Consider the following 15,709-nt stretch of genomic DNA (forward strand, 5'->3'; position numbering starts at 1 on the left):
CCTGACAGAGGGCTTGGTGTTGTGAAGGCCACTTCATGTGTTGAATCCTTGCCAAACTTGCCATCTAAATAGCTATGAAGGTCCTTGCCCAGTATCTTGAGGTCATTATCAGGTGGCTGAGGGCAAAGAAACTACCCTACACCTTCCAAAGCAGAGGTGATGTTGGCTTGCAGGGCAGTGATTGGATGATATAGCCTTTGATGGAGTCAAGGTCAGAACTTGGGATGTATTCTTGGTTCTGGCCTTGCCAATGGATTAACCAGTCAGTACAATTGCTAGAAGCATTCTTTCAGTGATATCTGTTTCATAAACTGGTCCCCTCATTTGGATTCTGCTGACCTAGCCATGCTGGTCCGCATCACTAGAGCTCCACATTACTAGCTGATCAAGATTAGGCTACCGTAACATGTTCTAATTTGGGCTGCCTTTAAAGATGGTTTCAGAAGCTTCAATTAGCACAAAATGTGGTAGGAAGAATATTGTCCGGGGTCCAGCTGCTTCCATCATATAGTTCCAAGTCACAGAATGGGTGCAAGGCATGTAAAATATTTTAAAAAACATTTCTGAAGCAATATATATAGCTTTTTACAGTACTATGTATGACAAACAAGTTCATATTTGGTGGGTTTTTTTTCAGTCAATCAAAAATTAGAACATTTTGGGGGACAGTAGAACTTTAAATATTTGTGGCATTGTATAATTCATTTGCATTGCCTCTTATTTTATGCATACTTTGCTAAGGTGAGCTTGACTGCCCACATTATTTGCTTATTTAAAACTTCCTGTGATGTGTCTAGAGTAAGAATTGAAACAAGTATCTTCACAAAAGCAGCCCCTGATTGAAAGATACAATGAATGCTGACATATAACATGATAGAATTAGTGATTTTTATCTGGGTGCAGTTTTTTTAAAAAATATAAAAGTGTTATTCTATGTTTTCACAAAAGGACTCAGCACTAGCATTTTTTTTTAAACAACTAATTACTAAAGCAGCATAGAATAACGGAAAGGGACCATCCCCGCTTCCCATATTGCCCTTTCCGCTCATGAAGCCATATGCTATGTTTTGCATAAGTGAGATTTCTTTGTCCAAGGTGCACAGGAAACAAAATGTCATGCATGTTCAGAAATGCATACTTCCCAGTCTCCAGAGCCAGCATGGTGCAGTGCTGAAGAGTGACAAACTCTAATCTGGAGAACTGGGTTTGAGTCCCCACCCCTCCTCATAAAGCCTGCTGGCTGACATTGAGCCCATCACAGTTCTCTCAGAACTCTCTCAGCCCCCACCTATCTCGCAAGGTGACTGTTGTGGGGAGAGGAAGGGAAGGAGACTAAGCCGTTCTGAAACTCCTTCAGGTAGAGAAAAGCAGGGTATAAACAACTCATCTTCATAGCTAGCCAGGTGTTTCTCACATTTATTTATTTATTTAGTCTTCTATCCCGCCCTCTCTGCAAGCGGACTCAGGGCAGCTGACAATCAATTCAAAAACATTCTCAGTTGCAGTTTAAAACGATAAAGTAACAATTTAAAATAGGTGCTGTTCAACTTCAGTAAGGCAGGATTTTTCTTTCTGCCAACTATCCCTTCTGCCGTTTCAGAATGTATAAGGCATTCCAAAGCCGAATAACTAGAATTTAAGGAGGAACAACTTGGACAGCACAGAGAATCTTAGAGGGAATACAAGAGGCTATCCTAAGGAACTTTAGTAGTTCAAAACCACCAACAGCAATCCAGAACATGAAGTCTGCCTTTGCTGCTCAAGGCATTCTATTTATTTATTTATTTATTTCCGTAGATTTATAGGCTGCCCATTCCCATAATGGGCTCAGGGCGGCTTCCAAAATAATAAAACAATCAAAACAGTTTAAGAACAATTAAAACAGTTTAAAGGTGAGACAATTAAGTCACAACTCACATTCTACAAAGTTATTTTACAGCATCTCAGAAATATATAAGGTAGATTTATCATAGTTGACTTCTAGCCCTCCCTTCCCTGCACAGCAAGGCTCAGGGAAAGTTACAACAATACAATAACAATAAAAATACAACAATTAGACATAGATATAAGTAACCATTAAAAACCCTATAAATACACATTCACAGTTAAAACACTCTGAGGGCAGACAATACCACAATTTAATACCTCCACTCTTAGTAGGGCTCTGTCTATGTACATCAACATCTGTTGCCTACCACTGAGGCAAGTGGGTGGATGAGAAAACAAATAATACAAGATGACAGCAGAACTGGACAGGGGAAGGCCAAAGCAGATAGACTTCCACCACCTCAGCCATAGGCCTGGTGGAACCTTTCCATTTTACATGCCTTGCAGAACTAAGTCCTGCAGGGCCCAAATCTCACTTGGGAGAGTGTTCCATGAGGCCAGCACCAGAGCTCAAAAGACCCTGGCTCTGGTTGAGGGTAGGTAGTTATCCCTTGGGCCAGGGGTCACCAGAAGATGTTGGTCCATAGAGCATAAAGTTCTTTGAGGGACATAGCAAGAGTCCTGAAGATATATTGGTTCCAGGCCGCATAGGGCTTAAAACCTGGATTAGGATGAAGGTCATACTTATCTTGTAGGGGGGTGGGGGATAATAGATTCGTTTCATTTAAAGTCAGGAATAGAAGGGAAGCAGCCAGCAGGAAATCCCTGAGATTAGTGTTCTGGGTAAACAAAGAGCATCAGAATAAACAAAAGGAAGAATACAGAGGACTTGATTTGTCCAGTTTACTAGCATTCACTTCCATCTTTCAGAAATGCCAAGAAGTGCTATATACAGCTTTAGCAGGAGAGATGTCATGCAATGATGAAAAACTTTCCCTCCTTGAAGGACAGTTCAACAGAACTTTACATAGGCATACTCTTGAATCTGATCTGGAAACTCCAGCTGGTGCAAAATGTGGAGGCTCACCTGCTGACTGTGAGATCGATGTGGGTGCGCATTCATTCAGACAGTGCTCTGCCAGTTGCACTGGGTACCTATTGAGTACCAGATCCATTTCAAGGTGTTGGTATTAACCTTTAAAGTCCTGAGCAGCCTGGGACTAATATATGGGGACTATTTGTCCCCATATACCCTCCAGAGAGCCTTGTGCTCTGCTGATCAACATCTACTAGCTGTCTCTGGCCCAAGGGACGTTCATTTAGCTTCAACTGGGGCCAGGGCCTTTGCTGTCCTGGCCCCCACCTGGTGGAACACACTTCTCCTTGAGACTACGGCCCTGTAGGACTTATTACAGTTTTGCAGGGCCTGTAAAACCCAGCTGTTCTGCCAAGCCTTTGGTTGAGGCGATGGACATCCAATTATTTGGCCTCCCTGCAGGAAGCCTCCCAATACATCTGCCCATGTGGAGTGTTGGTGTTAGCGCTTTACTGTGATTCCTGTTGACCACTCATCCAGCTTATCAAGTAAATATTTAGCCATCTTTTAAATTGTTTTATTGCTTTTATGGTTCCTATCTACTATTGTAATAACTGGTTTTTAATGTTTTAAATTCTGATGTTACCTGCCCCAAAACCCTTTACAGGAGAGGTGGGATATAAATTCAACAAAATAAAATAATAAATTAAATAATAGCTACAGGTATGGATGCATGTCTTGAAGCCTCAAATATAGGTAGTAGTAGTAGTAGTAGTAGTAGTAATAATAATAATAATAATAATATACCCCACCCTCCCCGCCGAGGAAGGCTCAGGGCGGCTTATAGGACATGGTATATACCATGATACAACAATGATAAAATCAAAACAATAACAATATAAAACTGTTCATACATTAGTTAATTACATAAATAGTCTAAAATCCAGTAAAACTTAACGGTGCTACAAACTCAGTATATATAAAGATGGCTTGATGTTACTGCTAAGTTCAACTTAAAAGGCTAGTTGAAAGGGGGGGGGTTACAAGCCCTACTGAACTGGTTAAAATCCCGCAGGGCCCACACCTCCTCTGGCAGCTGGTTCCACCATTGGGGTGCCATTATCGAGAAGGCCTGCTCCCTAGTTGTTTTTAACTTAGCCTCCTTTGGACCAGGGATTTTCAGAAGATTTTGTGAACTAGATCTCAGTGCTCTCTGGGGAACATATGGAGAGAGACAGTCCCTAAGGTAGACAGGTCCTCGGCCATATAGGGCTTTAAAGGTAATAACCAGCACCTTGTAACGGACTCGGTACGCAATTGGCAGCCAGTGCAGTTCCCGCAGCCTAGGCCAATCATGTTCCCACCGAGGTAGTCCCATTAACAGTCGGCTGCCGCATTCTGCACTAGCTGCAGTTTCCGAGTTTGGTACAGGGGCAGCCCCATGTAGAGGGCATTACAGTAGTCTAACGTCGAGGTGACCGTTGCGTGGATCACTGTTGTCAGGTCGCCGCATTCCAGGAAGGGAGCCAACTGCCTCGCCTGCATAAGATGAAAAAAGGCGGCTGCTATCTGGGCCTCCATTGTCAGGGAAGACTCCAGTAGAACTCCTAAGCTCCTGACCCTGCACACTGGGACCAGTGGCACACCGTCAAAAGCTGGTAGGGAGATCCCGCCCCCAGCCCGCCACGGCCTAGGCAAAGGACCTCTGTCTTCGCTGGGTTCAATTTCAGCCCACTCAGCCTGAGCCAATCTGCCACGGCTTGCAATGCCTGGTCCAGTTTCTCAGGGACATCGTCAGTTTGACCGTCCATCAATAGATAGAGCTGGGTGTCATCAGCATACTGGTGAAAACCCAGCCCATATCTCCAGGCAATCTGGGCAAGGGGGCGCATATAGATGTTAAACAACATTGGGGAGAGAACAGCCCCCTGAGGCACCCCACAATTAAGTAGGTGTCTCTGGGAAAGTTCTCCCCCGATCGCCACCCTCTGTCCCCGACCCTCAAGGAAAGAGGAAAGCCACTGCAAGGCTGACCCCTGAATCCCTGTGTCGGCGAGGCGGCGGGTCAGTAGCCGATGATCGACCATATGGAACGCTGCTGATAGGTCTAACAACAGCAACACTGCCATACCGCCTTGATCCAGATGTCGCCGGAGATCATCCATGAGGGCGACCAACACTGTCTCAGTCCCATGGCCCGGGTGGAAACCGGACTAGAATGTATCTAAAGTGGAAGCGTCATCCAGAAAACTCTGCAACTGCAACGCCACAGCCCTCTCTATCACTTTGCCCAAAAAGGGCAAATTGGAAAATTATTAGAAATAAGAAGAGGTCTTCTTTATGTGAATTGGGAGTATTCCTCACCTCCTTCACATCAGATTCCCCCCCCCACACACACACACAAACCTTGCATAACTAAAGGTTTTCAAGGCAAGGATTCAGAAGTTAAATCAATTCCCTTGAACTGCATTCAGCATCTTGTACAATGCTGCTCCCCATCCATGGGGCCTCTGTTTTGTTTGGTTGGTTGTTTCCTCAAATGATAACAAGGACCCACCAGGAACAGCAAGCATACAACCAGCTATCACTCAGAGTTCCTTGTGGTGATCAATGTGTATGTCTTCCAAGCCAGATAAGCTATTATAGGCTGGGGGGGCGGGTTGGGGTGTGTGTGTCACATTTTTGTTTTATTTTACCCCTTCTCTGAAGAGTTCAGAGTGGAGTATGTGCTTCTTCCCTTCTCCATTTTGCCCTCACAACAGCCATAAGATGGAGGTTAGGCTGAGCTAAAGTGACCGGCTCAAGTCACCCAGTGAGTGCCATGACTGAATCAGGATTTGAAGCCAGTCTCCTTGATTTTAGTATTTTTACAGAAAACTCTTATCTGGTGGAATGACTGTCCACCAATCTCCATTATGTATAAATTCGCTTATTGTACATTTACACATATCAAGGCTGTACAAATCTCTTAACTCCATATACACACCATGGGGGTTCAAGTCCACAGATTTTCACACCATTTCCATATGGTTAAAGACAGACTTGCATGGCTCTTGCATGTTAAAGAGATCACCGCAAATATGTGAAATATAGAGAGGAACTAACAACTCTCACTGCTTTCAATGCTTCTTGGTCATTACTAACTTGAGCTGGATCTACAACAAAAATTACCTCTGATCACAGGTCAACCATTCCACTTTCAAAACTCTATGGTCCAGAAGCTGATGTAGAAGAAAATAGTATTTTGTACAAAGTAAATTTTGCTTCGGCTTTCCAGCCATGAGTTCTGGCTGATTGGTTAAATTTTATTTATTTGTTTGTTTGTTTATTTTTACTTTCAATTTATATCCTGCCCATTCCAAATGGACTCATGGCAGCTAACAATCATAATAAAATCAACATCTCAATTTCAGTATAAAACAATAAGTCATAAATAATCCAGTTTTAGCAATTCTGAATTTGATTCAACTGTAAACTCTCTGACTTACGGTGCATAGCTTAACTGACTTGCAATAATTTGCCCTTTGTTCATACAACATGAACCATCAAAACTATTTCTAGTCCTTTGACTTAGCTACTTTGGCACCACTGATTTCTCTTTAGCATTACCCTGTGATAAAATCTTTTATCACATTGCCCAAAGTGACGTGCTGGACTATTCTGAGAACTGTTCCATCTATTTCTTGGTAACACAAGTATCTGCTCATTTTTTAAAAAAAGTGAACAAAATTTCCTTCTCATATTTCTTTTGGCCAATAGTCTCTTCAATCAGTATCCATTTTTTCTCACAGCCTGGTGATTTTCATTTCATTAACCTCTGCTAGGATCTCATGGTGTCAAGATTAGGACAGTGGCTGCTGCAGGAAGCAGCACCGATCACAAAATGTCAGGAAATGAAGTTATGCACAGCTCTAACAGTAATACTTCAACACTCCCGACACAAGGTCTGCTTAGCAGAATGCCTTTTAAAATGAACACATTGTTTAATATTTTCTTGCATACACACAGCTGACCTTTGGTCATGCAGGTAAATTATTATACTATGGTGGCGTGTGTTGCCAAAAGCAATGGGTTTGCGCTAGAATCTGCTCAGTCACTCAGATCTCCAATGGCTAATCAGAAGCCATGTGGGGAAAAGTGCCACCTAACTTCACTCACTTTCTAAAAACACTTGGTGAGCCCCAGGAAATGTGCCAGCAGACACAATGGTGGTCACATTGGGAAAACCTAGACTAGGCTATGATAGATACAGGTTGAAATCCCCACTTTGAAACTCACTGTGTGGTTTGGGGTTAGTCACTCTCTCTCTTAATCTGACCTTACAAGGTTGGTGAAATGGAAGGGTGAAGAATGACGTAGACCATCTTGAACTCCTTGGAATACAGGAGAGATTAAAAAATACTAACGAAATTATGCCACAGTCATATATTTAAGTTTAATACCTCTATGTTAGCCTCTATTTGTGCCTGAATAGGTACTCAGTGGTGAATATCTTAATAAAAACCAGGAATATCTAATAGCAGGAGTGTCTTAATAGAAGATACTTAAAATGGGAGAGGCAATGTAGAACACATTCTTTGAGTATAGAACATTCAAGATACAATTTCTAGCTAAAGAACTCAAAGCAGACAATAATGAATTAGATGGACCAATGGTCCTGCCCGGTTAGGGCTGCCACATCTTCCAGTTTAGAAGGAAACCTCTGCCAGCAGCCCTCCTCCTCCACTGCTACTAGACGGGATGGCAGGGGACAATGAGCTGACATCACTTGTTGCATGACCTGGCAGTGAAAGCATTGCGCTGGGATAACACTCTTTGTCCATAGAGTTTTGGATGAATGCTAGAGTGTTGCCCTGAACATGATGACATTACTTCTAGGTTACACTGGAAGTGGTGTCAGTGTATTGTTGGTGATGTTGTTGTACTGCCCTGATAAGTCTCTTGTTGGACAAGGCTGTTTTTTGTAGAAAAAGGCCCAGCAGGAACTCATTTGCATATTAGGCCATACCTCCTGAAACCACCATCATTCCATACAGGGCCTTTTTGTAGAAAAAGCCCAGCAGGAACTCATTTGCATATTAGGCCACACCCCCTGACACCAAGCCAGCCAGAACTGCGTTCCTGTGTGCTCCTGCTCAAAAAAAAGCCCTGATGGCAGCCATGGGCTGACAATCCTATGCCCCAACCCTCACACACACATGTTCATTGCTTTCTGAACTGAAGTAAAATCTGAAGGGGGTTTTGATCATTTGCTCACCAGGATACAAACTGGTAGGCTACTTCTACATAAAATAAAAAGTGAAGGTTTATTCTTTAAAATGTTTATAAACCCACCTTTCTGACAACAACTGGGACCCAAGGCAGGTAACAAAGTTAAAATACACAAACATTTATTTAACAGTAAAACACCCTCCTGAAGAGTTTAGTTTTACAGTTCCTTTCGAATGCTATCTGGTTAAGGACCTTCTACAACTCTGAGGAAGCCATTCAGTAAAAGATGTGAAGCCACCAAGAAAGTTTGTGACTGACTGTACTTCTATATGTGGGGGGAAGAGTACAACCAAAAGGTGTTATGTCAAACAAACTTGCTTTATGGGTCTCAAATCAGGGGAAAGAGTCCTTCACATACATGGTCCCAGGTAATGAAGGGCTGTAAAAGTAAGCACTAGGGGTGTGCAAAAAAAAAAAAAATCGGAATTAATCGGATTCGGAAATATACGGGGCCACAATATTCGGAATACCGTATATTTTTGAATGCCGGTATTCAGAATAGTCGTATATACAGGAGATATATGGCTATTTCCAAATATATGGCCCCATTATACCCTATGGGCTACTGAAATCAATGGCAAAATAGGGTACAGTGGAAGCCGCCACGTCCCAAAAAGATTGGGCCAGGGGGTCCCTGTCTTTGGGCTCCCAAAAAAGCCCATTGCCACCAATGCTGGGGAAAGCCCAATTAGCCACTTCCTCAACTATAATTGCTGTGGGGAAAGTGGCTCTGGCCAGAGGGGTGTTTGAAGGAGAGGCCCCAAAACTGCAGGGCAGCTTCAGGGGACTCCTCCGCATGCAACCTCCCTGGCCCAAAAACACTGCACCCATCTGTGGGCACCCCAAAAGGAACACTGTTCCCAATGGTGAGAAAAAACCAATAAGAGCCACTTCCCCCACTGTAATTGTCGTGGGAAAAGTGGCTCTGGGGAGCAGGGGGTTTTGCGGAGAGCCCCCCAAACTGCTGTGCAGCTTCAGGGCACTGTCCCACACAAAACCCCCAAGGCCAAAAAAAAATTGGACCAGGGGGTCCAATTCCTGGGACACCCAAAGCCAAAGCTAACTTCACATCAGAGAATCTCTACAGGACCCAAATGCACTACATCCATCTATCTACTCTATGAACCCTGCTGGCCTGGAACCAATATAAACCCAGTTGCCAACATCACTGACACACAAAACACAATCTGCTCAAGGTCTGCTCTGCAGACTTGGCTGCAGCAAACCCAGATGCCAGCTCTCCAGCCCTGCCCCAAACAACATGGGGAGAGCTGGTCAAGCACAACAAGCATGCTGGTTCTGGGTCTCTCACCCAGATGCCAGCTTCCCTGCCACAGAACACACAATCTACAGATACCAGCTCTCCAGCTCTGCCCCAAACAACGTGGGGAGAACTGGCCAAGCACAACAAGCATGCTGGTTCTGGGTCTCTCACCCAGATGCCAGCTTCCCTGCCACAGAACACACAATCTACAGATGCCAGCTCTCCAGCTCTGCCCCAAACAACGCAGGGAGAGCTGGTCAAGCACTGCAAGCATGCTGGTTCTGGGTCTCTCACCCAGATGCCAGCTTCCCTGACACACAACACGCAATCTACAGATGCCAGCTCTCCAGTCCTGCCCCAAACAACACAACTCTCAAACAAGAGAAGCGGTGGACCACACCTAGCTCCATGTCATTCTGTATCTGACACAAAGCAAGAAGCATTTAGACTTACCTTGAGTGATGGATGGTTGGCTGGTCCAGGCTCTTTTGCATTACCTAGGGTGCACCATGAGGAGGCGAGCCAGAGTTGCACCCCAAATGAGGAAGATCACTGGGAGGGCCTCAGATTGTGTGAGAGGAAGGGAACCATTCCTCCTCTCTCAGCTCAGCAGCAACACACCAGCTATCACTGTCCCATTAGAGGAACCTCAGCATTGGTATGGCTGCTGGCTGCCTGTCATCATCACTGGCACCTCCCTCTTTCTTCCTCCTGCCCCTGAAAAAAACCTGGGTTATCCTGGCTGGGCCTGTGGGTGCTGTTGGTTTCAGTTGGGGGCTGCAATGGCTCTTTCAGTATTATTAGGCTTGTGTGGATGGGGGCTGGGGAAATTTGGATTGCTTTGCAAATTTTAAATCAGTATTCACTTTTGGTTTTGGGATGGATGAGGGGTGGTGGGGTGCACTGCCAATCAATTTGTGAGTGAGTTTTTGGGCTGTCTTTGGATTCTAGTCTATGTTTAGTGGGAGAGCGTTTTACAACCACCTTCCAAGCGTGGACCAAGAGAGGATGCAGGCACAAGTAGGTGCTCACTTCATTCACTCTCCAAGTCTGCATTCAGGGAGCCGAACAGAGGCAAGTTGACCTTCAAGAAGACCAACTGCTCAACTGTCCAGGGTTGCAGGCGATTGCGATATGGGCAGACAATGTTTCCCATATGTCAAAAGACGCGCTTGCTCTGCATGCTCGTCGGTGGCATGAGAGGAACACCTTGGCCATGGAGGAGAGGGCTGGCCAGACCCCTTCCTTCGCGATCCAGTAGTCCAAAGGAGATGTTTCCTGCGACTCGTTGTGCTCCGAAAGATAGTCCCTCATCATCACAGCACACGTCTCCCCTCTCAGGGGCCTACCGCTCCCAGAGGGGCCAACGAGCCACCCAATGAGTGTCATCTCGGCACTTTTCTTGACGTGAGTCTGGTGAGAAATACTGCCTAGCCAGGGAGGTTGGGGATGAACAGCAGTGGAAGTGGCAGATGAGCTGCTTCCATCCCCCTCCTCCTCAGCTACCGGCACTGGGTCCGCCGTGACTCTGCAGCGCTCGACCTTCTGGGAGAGCTCATCTTGTCAGCAATCGAGCTCGTTGGCCCACTCAGCGATTGTGCCCTTAAGGCGTGGGTCTAACATGGTCGCCATCATGTAAACCTTATCCTGGGTGAAAATCTGAAAGTGGGCCTCAAGCCCTTCCTGCAGCCTAACAACCAGGGTGCACACTGCTGGAAGAACGTCTACACAGCCTTGAGCTGGCACTAGAAATGAGGCCAGGTCCTCACGGGCCATGTGGACCATGGGGACAACCAGTGCGATGCTCGCCATGTCAGACGAGAGCATTTCTGTGTGGGTCATGAAGGGCCCAAGAACCTCCACAGTCTGAGAAATGACCACCCAATCCAATTGGGTGGGACGGTTCTCATCTCAAAAGACCCTTGTCTCAGAGACAAAGGCATCCAGGGCTGCTCTCTGCTCCACCATGCGCTCCAGCATAGCACAGGTGGAGTTCCAGCGTGTGCTGACGTCATCGATCAGGCAGTGCCCTGGCACGCCTGTCAGTGTCTGTTTCTCACACAGCAGATATGAGTAATGCGTCCTTAACCACAAGGTGGAGAAGGTGGGCCAAGCAAGGAAGGTGTTTTTAGGCCCTGACGCTGGACAGCTGCCTTGATGTTGGAGCCACCATCAGTCACCACGAAGCCTGTGGCGATGTCCCCGCTGCCTACCCAGCCCTCTAACTGCCGTGAGAGGATGGTTCCAAGAGTGTCCTCCGTGTGCGGTGTGTCAACTGCTTTGGTGTGCAGCAAGGCCCAGTGATAGCTGGCCTGGAGGCCCTGACCCTGCCTGCCGCTACTGCCACCCCCACCCTGCAGCTTACTGGGTTGCCACCAATGAGCAGTCAGGGAGATATACCCCTCGAACGCATGTTGGGAGCTCCAAATATCTCAGGTGACATGAACAGTCCCCACGACAGCACGGGACAAATGCTCCTTCACCACAGATCTGGTTGCCCTGGAAACAGATGGCACAATGGTCCTGCTAATGGTGGTTCTAGCAGGAACTTTGTACCAGGGCACCAGGTACTCGAGCAACCCCAGGATTCTCAACCACTGAAAATGGAAGCCCATGGGCGACCGATCTGGCGAGGTTCCAGGTGATCACCCTCCTGCCGTACCTGATTCCCCCTCTTGGCACGCAGGTGCCACCCCCACCAAACATCTCAGGCAGAGATGGCTGGCATCCCTGCCCTGTCACGTAACTCTCCTGGAGAGCTCTGGAGGTAGTCGCGATGGGACGGACCTCCTGGCTAGGTGGTGTTGGCTGCTTGGGCACCCCAGCACCAGCCTGCTTCTTCCCCTTAAGAAGCACTGCCTGGTGGTGCTTCTGCAGGTGTTTTCGCATCCCCCCCCGGAGTCAGGTGGGCAGGATCCCGCCCATGACTGATCCAGGCCCTGCACAGTTCGCACTGCGCATAGTGCGGATCCTCCATAAGTCAGAAATGCTTCCAGACTTCGGAGGTGTATGGATACCCAAGCTGACCGGCAGCTTGGGTGTCCAGAACAACCTCCTGTGAGGTGCTCAGGGCAGACATATCGTGTCTTGGGGTGGCAAGGGGGGATGGCTGCCGGAGGGAAGTGGGCGGAGATGGAGGAACCTCGTGAGTCTCCATTTCTTCCCCCTCCACCCCATGTGGCCTCCCCTCCTGGCCATCCCCTGAAGGACTGCTGGTGCCCGAAGGAACCAAAGAAGGGGGCTGGTCCTCCTCAACCAGTTTCTCTTCCAGCTTCTGCATAATACTCTGCACCCTCCTTGGGGTGATCGTTTTGGACAGAAAATTGTCCCCAAAGCTCATCTCCAAGGAGGGCTGCTCTTGCTGCCCCTCCTCCGGCTGCTGAGGCTGAGCGACATCAGCTGGAGGAGAGACTGCCTGAGCAGCAGACCCCTGCTCAGTGCCAGCACCTAATGGCACCTCTGCTGGGGGCACCCCAGGAGCAGCCTTGATGAAGGGCCCAAGGCGGGACTTCTACATCGCACTCCGGCCAGAGGTCAGAGTGCTGGAAGGCAGCTGTGGAGTGGCCCTACACACAGGTGAGGGGGGCAACTGGGTCCTCCCCCTCCCCTCCATCCCTCTAGTCTTCTCCTTGGCCTTGCCCCCAGGGCCCCTCTTCTGCTGCCTGTCACTCATGTCACCCTTAGCCAGTCTCACACAACTTGAATTGAGAGCGGGGTTTTTTACAAACCTACCTTACTACACTGTACCCTGAACCAACAGGTGCCCTGACTTCTTTTTAAAAACCCTCCCACCAAAACTTGTTTGTTTGTTTTTTTGATCCCTAACCTGTCCCTCTGTGGGTTGGGGTAGTAGTATTAGTCTGGTAAAGTTTAGGAGACTAGGTGATCCTGCCTCTACCTGGCTACAGTTTTTTAAAAGGCTACCTTGAGATGAAGGCAATCCTTGTTCTATCCTCCTAGTTAAACTTCTCCTAACTAGATCCTGGGACAAACCGAATTTCCTTGCAAACTAGAAATCAGGTGTCCCCTATAACTAGAGAGAAGCTGTGGTTTACCCTATGGAAATCTAAGGAGGCACCAGCTTTCAGTGGCTAAAAGCAATATGCACTGTAACCCTAGTCTCTTTAAAAGGGAGCCTGTTGTGGCCTTAAAAAGGTTCTCTGGCCCTACACAGAGCAATTTCAAAAAACACCACTGCTCTGTAATTGGCCAGAGAACACTGTTTACTTGGATACCCAAGTAAACAAAAGAACAATGTTGCTGATGGCTGGGGGATTAGCCCAGCCATCAGCTACACAACAGCCCTGCAAAGCATGCATTTGCAATGCATTTTGCAAATGCATGCTTTGGATTGGCTGCTGGGGCTCCTCTCCCCCTCCCCCTCCTTCCCTGATCCCAGAGAGGCTATGGGAGAGCGGGAAAATGCTTCCAAAGGCGGGAAAGGAGGCAAGCAGCTCCTCTGAGGCTGCAGAAGCTCCTTTCCTGCCTTTTCTATGGACTTCTGCATACTTCTGGATATTGATTCAGAAGTATAAGGGGAGCCATATACAGCTCCCGTATAATGGCTTCCAATTGGATTCAGAAGTATACGGAAGTATACGGCACCATATACTTCCGAATTAGGGGGGATTTGGAGGTTTATTTAGTTTGGCCGAACCGAATGCACATCTCTAGTAAGCACTAGCATTTCGAACAGGCCACCAACAACACGCTCCCTTGCAAAATGATGTGCTCCAGTAATTATTTCCCAGAAGCAGCACTGGGGGTGGGTGGGGGGAGGATTATGGGATGAAGTGGAGGTAAGAAAGTCAAGCTGACCCAGCAAGAATCCTTCCACCTCTAGAAATGCTCCATTGGATCTAAGCAAATGTGTGAACTGGACCTATATAGATACACTGTTCCTCCTGTTATGATGACACAAATCAGGAACTGAATTTGAAAACAGCAAACAAGAGATGAATTTTCAAGTAAACCATGATCAAGTCAGCCATGTGCAGCTCTCCCTGAAGAGCTGGTGACTAGTGTCACTGTGAGACTGGCAGGTGGAGGGTTGGCAAGCAGCCTATGGTTGCAGGGATGGAGAGGCTGTGTGTCCCACTAAATGAAAATCCTGGTTATGGTCCTGTTACTTCACCACAGGAATCAAAATCTGCTTGTATAATTGTTCCCAGGGCTTTTTTGGTAGAAAAAGCCCAGCAGGAACTCATTTGCATATTAGGCCACACTTGAGGACAAAAGGAGATTGAGGAAGAATCGCACTGCTACAGCACCAACCCCAGATCGGACTTTTCCCTGCAGCCACTGTGGCCGGACCTGCCTGTCCCGCATTGGTCTTGTCAGCCACCAGCGAGCCTGCAGCAGACGTGGACTGCTGCACCCTTCTTGAATCTTCGTTCGCGAAGCCAAGCCGAGAGAGCCACACACCTGACACCAAGCCAGCCGGAACTGCATTCCTGTGCATTCTTCCTCCAAAAAAGCCCTGACTGTTCCCCCATCTATTGTGCAGTCAGATGTCTAACTAAAACTAATGCTCTGAAATAGTGAGGGAGGAAGATACAGGGGGAAACTACATTCCCTCCCACAAGTCTTTGTGGGTCCCCTTCTTTTCAGATCATACGAACAAGGTTCAATTAATGTTAGTGTTAATGCACCATCTCCAAGGCTGTTTGGTTATGTGCAGTGTTCCCTCTAAGCTAAGTTAGTGTGAACTAGCTCATAGTATTTAAGCCTCTGTCTCACACGTTTTTGTCTTAGCTCAGGGAAGATGGCCCCAGAGCAAACTAATTTATGCAGCAGCCAAATCATTTGCTCACAACTTTAATGCCAGTAGCTCCCAAAGCAGAATTTTTGCTAGCAAGACTCCACAGCTTAGAGGGAGCATTGGTTGTGTGTTTCTTTTTGTGACTGAGGACCAGCATTTTTTGTGTTCTGCCACCTCATTTAAAACACACCCTCAAATGATAGGGATATACTTTTAGTAGACTGTGGATCTATAGCCAAGGCAGTCACACTGGAAAGGTAACAGAGCAATTGAGGCCCATTCAAACAAGATGCAAGGCAAAGACAACGCCTTATGAGTAATAGCATGTTGATCACCTGGTGTCATAGTTAAACCAAAAGGAAAAACTGCACCTTCATTTAGAACCCTATCAGGAACAACTTAAAATTTTCCCCTTTCCATCAATTAGCAACCATTACTCATTTGTCTTCAGAGGACACTAGGATTTTACACCTTATCACATCAGGGAGGATGTTGAGAAAGAGATGTGGTTTTTTGATTTTCAGGGGGATGGGGTGGGGAATCCACACAC

This window comes from Heteronotia binoei, chromosome 5, assembly GCF_032191835.1.
Source record: "Heteronotia binoei isolate CCM8104 ecotype False Entrance Well chromosome 5, APGP_CSIRO_Hbin_v1, whole genome shotgun sequence".
Lineage (NCBI taxonomy): Eukaryota > Metazoa > Chordata > Lepidosauria > Squamata > Gekkonidae > Heteronotia > Heteronotia binoei.